Below are 12,074 nucleotides of genomic sequence, written 5' to 3' on the forward strand. Positions count from 1 at the left end.
TGGGCATATTGAGCTTGAAATGTCTAGAAAACAGGAAATAATAGAATTTAGGCTCCATGAGGGTAGGAACTTTTATTTGTATTTTTAAATGTTGTTGATTTCTTTTTCTCACTGGACTATATCACCAGCCCCAGAAACAGTGGCTGGCCCAAAGTGGGCACTCAATAAATATTTCTGAAAGAATGAATCAATTACATAAGTGAATCTAAGGAGAAAAAAATTTGGAAGTATAAATCAGGGAATCCCTGGCCTAAAGATGTTGCTGAAGATAAAGAAGATTAATCAGGGAGAAAGTAGAGATTAAGGAGAGAACAGACTGGAACTCTGGGAAACACAGACATTTAAAAATAGAACATAAGAATTACTTTAGGAGTAAAAATCCATTAGAAGTAAGGGCTCTTCATGCTTTATCACTCTCAACAGGTACTTAAAAACTCCCACCAGGGCCAACACTCTAGGCCAGGTTACTGTTTATTTAGCTGACCCTAAATAAGGATCATCATTGACATCACATTTGACATCACTTTGATTCCTATACCAATGTGATAACAAATGACTTATGGAAAGTGAAAGGCGCTCAGTTAAGTCCAACTCTTTGCAACCCCATAGACTATACAGTCTATGGAATTCTCCAGGCCAGAATACCGGAGTAGGTAGCTGTTCCCTTCTCCAGGGGATCTTCCCAACCCAGGGATCGAACCCAGGCCTCTGGCATTGCAGGCAGATTCTCTACCAGCTGAGACATAAGGCAAGTCCCTGACTTATGGAAAATAACCTTAATCAAGTCAAATTAAATACAGAAAACCAAAATATCTTAGACATCAAACAATTATTTGTAAGAAAAATTCAAAATCCTAGTGGAATCAAAATATTCCAGCCAGATCCAAGATGAAACAATATCTACATACATGGAAAATCTGGGCTTTCCAGGGAGCTCAGTGGTAAAGAATTTGCCTACCAAAGCAAGAAACACAAGAGACACAGGTTCAATCCCTGAGGGAAAATCCCGTGGAGTAGGAAACGGCAACCCACTCTAGTACTCTTGCCTGGGAAATCCTACAGACAGAGGAGCCTGGTGGGCTACAGTCTACAGGGTCGCAAAGTGTTGGACACAACTGAGCACACACGCACGCAAAACATGGGGGAAAAAAAAATCTAAAAAATCAGTGATCAGGCTCTCTTATTTACCTCCATGCTGCTGCTGCTGCTAAGTCGTTTCAGCCGTGTCCAACTCTGTGTGACTCCATAGACGGCAGCCACTAGGCTGCCCCGTCCCTGGGATTCTCCAGGCAAGAACACTGGAGTGGGTTGCCATTTCCTTCTCCAATGCATGAAAGTGAAAAGTCAAAGTGAAGTCGCTCAGTCGTGTCCAACTCTTAGTGACCCCATGGACCACAGCCTACTAGACTCTTCCGTCCATGAGATTTTCCAGGCAAGAACACTGGAGTGGAGGGCCAGTGCCTTCTCTGACCTCCATACTAAACCAAAACAAATTCACCTCTAGATTGTCCATTAACTGAACAGGCAAACACTCAAAAATAAAGTCTGTCCATAGTAACTGAAACCAATGTTTTTCATAACCTGTACTAAAAGCTTTCTAGAGAGAATGCAGTATCCCTCTGACAGCAAAGAGATGCCACTCTCTAAACCAGCTGATGCACTCCTTAGGCAGTGGTAGTCTACACTGCTGAAGACACACTGAGGAAAATCAGTTGATAATTTCCATCATGCTGGCCAGATTCCAAGTGGCTCAGCTAAGGGAAAATTATACAAAGAAGTCAAAAGTAATATGAACCTACTCAAACACAAACCTTAGCCATATAAGATAAGTAGTGTGGACCAATTCAATCCCCTCATTACTAATTCAGAAATAATTATAACAGGCTACACTATTTAGTTACCTTATGTAATTCCATAGGACTCACTAAGGCCATCCTAACAACCTGGTATTTTCTCTCTAAAAACAATTTAAAAGATCTTACTCTTTCAATAAACATGACTATTTGCTTCTTAATTAACCCATCTACTATTTAATCACATACATTAACTGTATTTTACTATGGCACTCAAAGGGCTGTTAAAAGTAAGATTATAAACCAACTTTTACTTTTGTAATAATCCAGAGAGTGCACCTGCTTTAATGGTGGTGTTCTGGGGTTTGTAGTTTTTGTTGTTACACAAAATTTCAATCAAGTGATGAGAAAGTAGCAACAAACATATGCATGTTAAAAATGGCCTGAGAAATCTGAATGACCCCAGTAAGAATAACATGTTTTCATAAAATAATGACTATCCCTTCTCCAATTCCTGGTGTGTCCAATGATCTTAGGTGTAACATACACTGGGGGGCAATTATTTGGATAATTCAGGCACCAAATTACTCCTTTGTTATCCAATTCACTATATGATTGTTACATAAAGTTGTCAAAAGAAGTAACCAATAAAACTTTCAAAAATTGTAAGAGCTACCAAAAATATGTACAAAGGTCAGGAGAACTAGGCAAGTACTCTGGAATAAAGCTCGGGGCTCAATACTAAGAGTGACTTCATAATGTCATATACAAAAGCTTGTGGAAAGCCTCAATACTCATGCAACTTTTTTTTTTAATTAGCGGACATCTTCAAAAATTAGAAAAATTTAAACCTCCTTATTTTACAATTTACTAGGCTTTTTTTTTAAACAAAACATAACTTACATATTTTGAAACTTCAACTAACATTAAATAAGGGTATTCAAATTTTATGTTGATCAAAAAGGGACAGGAATTTAAGAAGATAGAGTAAAACTATCAAATACAAAAGTCTGACTCAACACAGTTGAAACCAAACAAGCACACTACAAGACAACGAAGTATAAGAAAATCCTGAATTATTAAAAAAAAAAAAAACTCTGAATGGTATATTCATACAATGAATTAATACTCAGCAATAAACAGTAAAAAAACACAAGTAAAGGCAACACGGATGAACCCAAATAGAGTCAAAACAGTCAGACACAAAGAACACACTGTATGACTCCATCTATTTAAAGCTCTAGAGAATGCAAACTAATCTATAGTGACAGAAAGCAGATCAGTGGTTACTTGGAGATGGGGAAGTAGGCAAGGCAGGAAAGGATTACCAAGGGGCATGAAAAAAAATCTGCCAGGGATGGACATGCTCGGTCTTGACTGCCAGGATGTTTCACAAGGGCCAAAACCCAACAAGCTATACAATTTCAATACATGAAGTTTATCATATGTGAATTTTGATTATATTAATACCTCAGTAAAATACTTAAACAAGCCCTCCTCACTCCTTGAGAAACCGGGAGAGCCTAAACATCCTGAGTTTAGTACCCAACAGATATTCATTGAATTTAACAGAGCAGCCTAGGGAGAAAAATTCAGGCCAAGGGGGACTGTTTACACAGACAAAGATATTGATAGATATATGGCTATGGCTATAGACAAACAGCTGAGAAAAGAAAAGAAAAGCTAAAGGCAAAGGAGAAAAGGAAAGATACACGCATTTGAATGCAGAGTTCCAAAGAATAGCAAGGAGAGATAAGAAAGACTTCCTCAATGATCAGTGCAAAGAAATAGAGGAAAACAACAGAATGGAAAAGACTAGAGATCTCTTCAAGAAAATCAGAGATACCAAGGGAACATTTCATGCAAAGATGAGCACAAAAAAGGACAGAAATGGTATAAAACAAACAGAAGCAGAAGATATTAAGAAGAGGTGGCAAGAATACACAGAAGAAGCATACAAAAAAGAAGTTCATGGCCCAGACAATCATGATGGTGTGATCACTCACCTAGAGCCACACATCCTGGAATGCAAAGTCAAGTGGGCCTTAGGAAGCATCACTACGAACAAAGTTAGCGGAGATGATGGAATTCCAGTTGAGCTATTTCACATTCTAAAAGATGACGCTGTGAAAGTGCTGCACTCAATATGCCTGCAAATCTGGCAAACTCAGCAGTGGCCACAGGACTGGGAAAGGTCAATTTTCATTCCAATCCCAAAGAAAGGCAATGCCAAAGACTGTTCAAACTACCACACAATTGCACTCATCTCACATGCTAGCAAAGCAATGCTCAAAATTATCCAAGCCAGGCTTCAGCAGTACATGAACCATGAACTTCCAGATGTTCAAGCTGGATTTAGAAAAGGCAGAGGAACCAGAGATCAAATTGCCAACATCCGCTGGATCATCAAAAAAGCAACAGAGTTCCAGAAAAACATCTACTTTTCCTTTATTGCTACGCTAAAGCCTTTGACTGTGTGGATCACAACAAACTGTGGGAAATTCTTAAGAGATGGGAATACCAGACCACCTGACCTGCCTCCTGAGAAACTGTATGCAGTTCAAGAAGTAACAGTTAGAACTGGACATGGAACAACAGACTGGTTCCAAATCAGAAAGGAGTACGTCAAGGCTGTGTATTGTCACCCTGCTTATTTAACTTCTATTCACAGTATTCATGCAAAATGCTGGGTTGGATGAAGCACAAGCTGGAATTGAGATTGCCGGGAGAAATATCAATACCTCAGATATGCAGATGACACCACCCTTATGGCAGAAAGCAAAGAAGAACTAATGAGTCTCTTGATGAAAGTGAAAGAGAACAGTGAAAAAGTTGGCTTAAAGCTCAACATTCAGAAAACTAAGATCATGGCATCCGGTCCAATCACTTTAGGCCAAATAGATGGGGAAACAATAGAAACAATGAGAGAGATTATTTTTATGGGCTCCAAAACCACTGCAGATGGTGACTACAGCCATGAAATTAAAAGACGCTTGCTCCTTGGAAGAAAAGCTATGATGAACCTAAACTGCATATTAAAAATCAGAGACATTACTCTGCCAATAAAGGTCCATCTAGTCAAAGCTATGGTTTTTCCAGTAGTCATGTATGGATGTGAGAGTTGGACTATAAAGAAAGCTGACTGATGAAGAATTGATGCTTTTGAACTGTGGTGTTGGAGAATACTCTTGAGAGTCCCTTGGACTGCAAGGAGATCCAACCAGTCCATCCTAAAGGAAATTAGTCCTGAATATTCATTTGAAGGACTGACGTTGAAGCTGAAGCTCCAATACTTTGGCCACCACTGTAAAAGACCCTGATGTTACCATCTTTCTAAATTCCATATATATGATGGTAACAATAACCCTGTGTACGAGACAGTAAAAGAGACACTGATGTATAGAACAGTCTTATGGACTCTGTGGGAGAGGGTGAGGGTGGGAAGATTTGGGAGAATGGCATTGAAACATGTAAAATATCATGTATGAAATGAAAAAAATAAATAAATAAAAGACCCTGATGCTGGAAATGACTGAAGGCAGGAGGAAAAGGGGACAACAGAGGATGAGATGGTTGAATGGTATCACCGACGCAATGGACATGAATTTGAGTAGGCTCCAGGAGTTGGTAATGGACAGGGAAGCCTGGCTTGCCGCAGTCCATGGGGTCACAAAGAGTCAGACAGGACTGAGCAACTGAACTAATTGATAAGAGAGATAAATACACACAAATATTTGTATATTCTGCAGATTTAATCAGTATAAAGAGGCATTCCAGCACTGCACTTTTTCTAAAAGGGAATAGCATGAATACATTCACCACTCCCAGATAAATCATGAATGAAGTAGCCAAGCAGGGGGTCAATGTCAGTCAAAACTTCACTGACTCCTATAGATGAGGCTCCTCCAGTGCTAAAGTAGGAAATAAATGTTGCCCAGAGGCAGACTTCATGTTTGACTTACTAAAACAAATTACCTTCAAAAGCCTGGGGTGGATGGGGGGAGAAAGACGGGATACTTGACTTAAACCTTTTCAACATTATCCAGTAATGCCTCAGACAAACTGGACCTGTTGGTGAAGAGGAGAACTAGCAACATACAAGAGAAGCTAGCCATTCCTTGTACAGATCAGAGAGGACCTTTTCAACTGTAGAATAATCTTTAGTATTTATGGTTCTATTGTCACAGTTTTGTCAGTTTAGTGATGTCTTATGAGCAATGGATAACAGATTCCCATTATCATTTTTTTCAGCTAGGTCCCTGAAGCAAGGCATACTACTGCTGCTACTGCTGCTAAGTTGCTTCAGTCATGTCCGACTCTGTGCAACCCCATTGACGGCAGCCCACCAGGCTCCCCCATCCCTGGGATTCTCCAGGCAAGAACACTGGAGTGGGTTGCCATTTCCTTCTCCAATGCATGAAAGTGAAAAGTGAAAGTGAAGTCTCTCAGTCATGTCCGACTTTTAGCCACCCCATGGACTGCAGCCTACCAGGCTCCTCTGTCCATGGGATTTTCCAGGCAAGAGTACTGGAGTGGGGTGCCATTGCCTTCTCCGAAGGCATACTAGGGCCCACCTAATTACATATTGTAAAGTTAATCCAAAATTAACTATATAGGTCTATAAAAACATTTACTTTTAAGCCCAGATCAAGATTTAAACATGCCTTCTCCACTGGCATCCTGTGTACCACATGATGCTCAGCCATATTATACCTCTTTAAAGAGTCAAGAGACACTGCTTCTAACGGATGCTGTTAATGTCAATTCAAATGTATGGATGTTTAATAATCTCAAATTATCCTCACTGAGAAGAATGACAATTAGTGAAAACTACTGATCAACAGTTGTACTTGTTCATTTGTATATCAAAACAAGCTGGGCGTCCTCATTTCACAAAATACTTGTTTTCTTTAGGGAGGGATAGCACCTAGGTGTGGAGAAGGCAATGGCACCCCACTCCAGTACTCTTGCCTGGAGAATCCCAGGGATAGGGGAGCCTGGTGGGCTGCCCTCTATGGGGTCGCACAGAGTCGGACACGACTGAAGCCACTTAGCAGCAGCAGCAGCAGCACCTAGGTGAGAGAACTATAGCTAAGTTTTCAGTTTCTTTGCACCTGTCTATGTCATCCATATTTTTCAATGTGCTTTCTTAATCATCAAAGTAAGTCACTAAAAGAAAAAACTATCTTATGTTTTAAAACATATGTAATAAAGTAAATGGAAAGCATTCCTAAATGTATTCTTACTGTCAACATTAAATCATCAGCACAAGCGAAATAGGTTTTTCCTTAAGTTTTTGTTTTGTTTTTTTGTTGTCTAGTAACTGATGTTTCTGTTTTATTTCCTTTCTCATAAGTGTTTTACTTTTCACTTTCCCCTCCTGCATTTATTTATTTATAGCACCTCAGATATGGAGGTAGACTGGTTTACAACAGCATAATAATGAATGCTGATTTTGCAGATGTAAATAAAACTAAAAGGAAGATATAGATAACAATTCCCTAGACCAAACAAATTTAACCACCACAGTCAAGAAGAAAAAAAGCAGGAATTTAAGTATTGTTTTACCTTTTTTAAAAAAAAACTCAGCTCTCCAAGAACTGCTTTAACATTTCTCTAACAAATATAATTTCATCACTTCAAAAAAGTTTTTTTATTTTATGATATAGGATATAAATTACTTTTTAAATTATATTTTTTCAAAATGGAGAATAAATTTCTGGGGGGGGGAAAGACCATGCCAAATATTTGCCCACAAAAATGTGCACAGGATATACACACAATTGTCAGGCCAATATAATCTAAATAACAAATTATACTGTTTTAATCACACTCCAAAAGCATCACGAGATGCTGACAATGCTAATAGTTCATCTTTGCCAAATTTAATGTTTTACTCATTTTGTGAGAGAAAAAATATTTTAAGAAAACTGATGCTTTTATGAAACACTTAAAACGAATTCTGTCTATAAAAAGAAAAGGCCAATTTCCCAGTGAACATCAGAAGAGACAAAATGAGTGGCCTCAGACCAAAGATAAAATACCCTTTTCCTCACATAACAGTTTTCCTTTCTTTCCAAACATCAAATTACCACAGTAATGCTTAGTTACACCACTATAGCAGCCTCCTACAGGACTTCCCTCCCTGACTCCGAAACAGTCCAGTGTTTCAAGGTCTCACAAGTTTACAACCTACAGTCTGAGAGAGCCTTACGGTGTCTGTAATAATCTATCATGAATTGTGGGTCCCCCCCAAATTTATATGCTGAAGTTCTAACCTCCAGTACTTCAGAATGTGACAGTAATCTTCTGGAACGTTGTGTTTATTTTGTGCTCTCTCCAGTGCCTAATTCAGTTTCTCATATCTCCTAATCTATTACTATCTACTCAATGAATGACTATCTTAGACCTTCTTGGGAAGTATCTCACAGGAAAGCAAGGATATCAGTTTTCTCTATCTAGAAACAGTTCATCTCCTTATTCTTAGCTGCCCATGTGGAAAATGAAAGTGAAGTCGCTCAGTCGTGTCCCACTCTTTGTGACTCCATGGACTACCAGGCTCCTCATCCATGGAATTTTCCAGGCAAGGAATCTACAGTGGGTGGCCATTTCCTTTTCCAGGGGATCTTCCAGACCCAGGGATCGAACCCCGGTCTCCTGCACTGCAGGCATTCTCTTTACTGTCTGGGCCACTAGGGAAGCCCCACCCATGTGGAATCCACTATAATTATTTAAGCACAGTATATCAACTTCACCATACTACATGTCATTTCCAACTGTATTTATACTGATGCTCTTTTATGCAGGAAACTAATTTACAAGACAAAATAATTCCATTCTTGTTATAAAGATGGGGTTGATAATGTTATGTAACAATGTATTAATAACAATATCAAATGAACTGCTACTTTAGGCCAAATGTGTTTTAAGAGCACATGTGACCGTTTAGAAAATACAACTGGTGCTATATCATCATTCACATGCACCATCAAGCTGTCCTGAATTGTACAGGAAGGTGTTTACTTCTTCACTCAATTACAGAATCTTTGGCTGATAGACGTGTATCTTGCTCTAATAACATATAGGGACATTTCCAATCCAATATGTTATCTCTGCCCAAAGATCTTTTGTGAAAAGCACAGAGGGCTTTGTGCATATTGTAAATATACAAAATGGAGCAACTCAACCTGAATCAAGTCTATGACATCAGATTTCAGATGTAATCTGGAGAAAATCATCTGCTCTTAACGCAGGACAGTATCTTCCAGGCAATTCATTGCTACTCTCCAGCTTCAAATCCCTTAATCTAAACCCTAGACAATGGGTGCATTTCTTTGGAAAGCAGAGCCCCTCCACCACAGCAGCTGAAGACCTGAATCAATGTGAAATTACATTTCAAAGTGAGTGAAGTGAAGTCGCTCAGTCGTGTCCGACCCTCAGCGACCCCATGGACTGCAACCTTCCAGGCTCCTCCGTCCATGGGATTTTCCAGGCAAGAGTGCTGGAGTGGGGTGCCATTGTCTTCTCCAAATTACATTTCAAGGCCTTCCATAAATATCTCAGAGCACCAAGCCTTGCAGACATGTAGTCAACTCTGGGGACAGCCTCTACTCTGACACCGTATTTATGCATTCAAAAGTTACCTAACACACAAAGAGGACTGCAGGGACCACACAGGGCACTGCCTACATGCCAGAAATTTGGAACACAACAAAACCTGACTTCCACCTCTCCCTTCCCCAGCAACAACCACCACTGCGCTCAGGCAATACAATGAAGTGTGTTAAAGGAAGAAAGGAAACCAGAAACAAGTGAAGGGAAAAGAAATACTGAAAAGAGCCAAGGAAACGGGAGGGAAGGTATCACATGTGAGCAATCTAGTAGTAATACGTTGAGATAAACTTCATCGATTTTTTGTTTGTTTTACAAATAAGGTAGGCAAGACGAGCGATGATGAGTCAAGGAGCCCCCTAAAATACCTTTGTGTAAGTGACAACTCACTTGTGGAAAGGAATTTATGACACCCCCCAACCTCTGCTTCTCTCTACATAAATAAAGATATAGTTATCAAAACTGCTCAGGTAGCAGAGTAACTAGAAGTCACCAGAACTCACTGCAGAACACCCTGAGATATAGCTATCTATATTAAACTTAAAATAACTAAATATATAGTTTCTGCTAATCAGAAACCCTACTTTAGGCTAGATTCTAAAAAAGAAAGATGCCAAAAGGTTAAGAAAACTTTTTGAGAGTGAAACATAGAAATGAGAAAATCCAACACATTAACTTGTCCAACTACTGGGGAACAGTCTGCCATTTCCTAGGATACCAGAAACAGGACTTAAAAGGCAATGAAATTAAACAATACACTCATCACAAGAGGGAGTATGTAAGAGATACTTCTGAAGCCTGATCTTGATTGGCAACTTTTTCTGTAAAGTAAGACAGTAAACTTTTCAGACTCTGAAGGCTATCCATCTCTATCTCAACTATGCAACCAGTCAACTATGTCACTGCTTCTGTGAAAGCAGATACCAACAGTAAGAATGCATCACAGACAAAAGGAATGAATGTGGCTGTGCTCCAATTAAACTTTATGGGCACTGAAATGTGATTTTCATGTAATTTTCACGTCATGAAATGTTATTCTTTTGATTGTGTTTTTCGACCATTTAAAAGTGTACAAACCATCCAAAGCTCTTAAACTTTAGGGGAAAAAAACAGGCTGCGGCAGAAAGATTTGGCCCATGGCCCTTAAGTTTACAAATCTCTGCTTTTAAGGATTTTCCTGTCAACTGTGAGGAGCAGAGTGTGCAGTACAGCCCAGTCTAGATAAATGTCGCCCATGTGTAAACTAGCCCATTAGCAAGCAGGAAATCTGGGCACCCCAGACAAAATTATCTCCACCACCCTCCAAAGCTTCCAGCCCCTCCCTCAGGCAAGAGTGCAGGTGCATTCATCTTGAGCTTGGCATTGCATTAGAACTCTAGCCAAGGAACTTCAAGTTTTGTGGGGTTTTTTAATTCAACTGCCTAAATTCTACCAAGGGCTAAAGCAAGTATTAAGAAAATTTAGATGATGCAATTCTTACATAAAGTTCACTTTAGTCACCTACACCCAAATGTACATGTAATCCTGAAATCCCACTGCCATCACCTTGTAAGTTTTTCAGACTAGATATTATTTATTCTTAAAAGGCAACCTAAATGAGAAATGTCCAGAGAAACACAAAAAGGGATGTTTACGCCACAGCTGTCCAACAAAGCTGGATGACAAGTTTGGCCACTTTTCAGATTATTCCCCTCTCGACATCAAAAGAACTTGGGAGAGGTTTCCTTCTAGGCCGAGGAAAGTAAGGACCTCTCATCTGGTATCTCTGAAACACTAGCTGCCACCCGCTCCCATTCCGCCCACAGCACATAGCGCCCATACCCAGGTTCTGCCCTAGCAGAGCGACCTCAGCAACCCCAGCCGCGGAGATGGAGGGAGACGTCCCGCCTCCCTCGACTCGCCCCCGGACACTGAGCAGAGTCGGCCACCCTCGGCCTTCGCACGGCCCCTCCTCCTCTCCGCAGTCCCAGCTTGAATTTCCACGCGATCTACAGGAAAGAATAGCCTAGCCTTTGTGCCTCCGTAAGAACGCAAGCAAGAATTTACACCATCACCACCGGTGAAACAAACATACACGCACAGCGTATTCAGAGCAGCGCTTCCCTAGAAACATCCGGCATCCCGAGGCTGCGAAATTGCAGACAAAGGCGCCCCACTGGCGCGGGCTGGGGGTGGGGGGGCAGAGTGGAAGGAGGAGAGAGCAAAATGCGCCCATCAACGCGGACACGAGATGTTAAGGGCACGGGCGCTAGGGGAAGGGGTGAAGAGTGGGGGCGGGTACCAGTGAGCCGCCGGTTCTGGGTGCCTCGCTGCAGCCGAGGCGAGGATCGCCAGTCTAGGGGCGCATCCCCATCCCCTGCCCACCCTCGCGGAGCGATGGAGTGGGCGTCCGGCCTGGGGCGCGGCCAGTGCAGCGAACAGCAACAGGCGCCCGTGCCAGGCCCGGGACTCCTCTCCCTGGCACCCTTACTATGCCCTTCCAGGCGAACGAAAAGATGAAACTTTTCAGCCTCTTAGAGTCAACAAGAGCAGAAGAGGAGGGAAGTGGCTGAAAGAACCAGGACAACCGCTCGGGAACCCGGCGAGTCGCAAAGGAAACTTCCAGACTCCCCTTATTTCAAGAGCCAAAGCAGCGTCTTCTCGGTAGCGCGGGGTGGGGCAAGCGCACCC

The sequence above is a fragment of the Bison bison genome, unplaced genomic scaffold (genome assembly GCF_000754665.1).
Source record: "Bison bison bison isolate TAMUID 2011002044 unplaced genomic scaffold, Bison_UMD1.0 scf7180017864376, whole genome shotgun sequence".
Taxonomy (NCBI): domain Eukaryota; kingdom Metazoa; phylum Chordata; class Mammalia; order Artiodactyla; family Bovidae; genus Bison; species Bison bison.